Consider the following 1,724-nt stretch of genomic DNA (forward strand, 5'->3'; position numbering starts at 1 on the left):
TCTGATTCCAGTTCTAAGTGGAAAAGTGTTCAGTTTTATTCCATTCAATATGATGTTAGCTGTGGGTATGTCATAGATGGCTTCAAGCTGCTTAAAAAATATGCCACCTATGCCTATTTTTTTAAGTGTTCTTATTAGAAAATGTTGCTGAATTTTGTTACATGCTTTTTCTGCATCTATTGAGAGGATCATATGGTATTTGTTTTTCCTCCTATTGATATGAAGTATTAAATTTATGTATTTGCATATGTTAACCCAATCTTGAATCCCTCAGATGAAGCCTACTTGATCATGATGTATAATATTTTTATTGCATAGTTGTAATCTATTGGCTAAGATTTTGTTAAGTATTTTTTGCATCAATATTCATTAGTGAAATTGGTCTGTAGTTCTCCATTTTACTTAGATCCTTTCCTGGTTTTGGAATAAGGGTGATGTTTTCTTCATAGAAAGTGTTAAGGAAGATTCCTTCCTTCTCAATGTTTTGGAATAGATTCTTCAGTATATGTACAAGCTCATCTTTGAAAGTGTGATAGAATTCTCATATGAAGCCATCTGGTTCTGGGCTTGTTGTTGGAAGCTTTTTTATTCTTTCTCCAATCTCAGTGCTTGATGTTGGTCTGTTCAAGAGATTTATTTCTTCCTGGTTAAGTCCAGGAAGATGGTTTGATTTCAGGTATTGGTCCATTTCCTCTAGACTGACAAATTTCTGGGCATAAAATTTTGGGTAGTTATCAGAAATATCACTTGCATCTATGTGGTATCAGTTGTTATTTCCTCCTTTTCATTTCTGTTTGAGATTATTACAGATTTTACTTTTCTCTTTCTGATTAGTCTGGCCATTGGTTTATTGATTTTATTTATCTTTTCAAAGCAACTTTTTGTTTCATTACTTTTCTAAATGGTTCTTCTATTTTCAATTTCATTTATTTCTTATATAATTTTGTATATTTCTTTTCTTCTGTTAGATTTGTGGTTAGATTAATCTTCCTTTTTCTTTTCTTTAAGATAATTCATTAGGTTATTTATGTGCTCTCTTTCTGTTTTTCAGGTGTAGGCATTTAATACAAACAATTTCTCTCTTAGGACTGCTTTTGCAGTGTTCCACAAGTTTTGGGAGCTTTTGTCTTCATTGTTGCTATTCTCAAGAAAGTTAATTATTTCCTTTGTTGTCTCTTCTTTGACCTAACTGTCATTCAGTGTAATGTTTAATTTCCATGCCTTTGTGGGGCGATGACAATTTTGGTTGGAGCTGAGTTCCATCTTTATTGCCTTATGGTCTGAGTAGGTACAAGGTAAAATTGCAATTCTTTTGATTTTGTTGAGTTTTGATTTGTGTCCTTGGATACGATCTATTTTGGAGAATGTTACATGGATAAGAAGAATGGATATTATTTAGCTTTGGGATGGAATGTTTTATATATATTAAGCATAGTTGTTGTAGAGTCACATTTAAGTTCTTTGTATCTTTGTGTAGCTCCTGTTCAGAGGATCTGTCCATATCTGTAAGAGGACCATTAAAGTCGCCTGCTATTATGGTATTTAGGACGCCATATTGGTCAAACTAATTCAGATCTGGTTCAAAAATATGGGAGCATTTAAGTTGGATGCATAAATATTTAGAATTGAAATATCTTTTTGTTGTATTTCTCCCTTTACCAATATGAAGTGTCCATCTTTGTCTTTTTTGAAATTAGTTGCTTTAAATCAACTTTTATCTGAAA

This window comes from Otolemur garnettii, unplaced genomic scaffold (assembly GCF_000181295.1).
Source record: "Otolemur garnettii isolate 467f Iridium unplaced genomic scaffold, OtoGar3 scaffold00215, whole genome shotgun sequence".
NCBI lineage: Eukaryota > Metazoa > Chordata > Mammalia > Primates > Galagidae > Otolemur > Otolemur garnettii.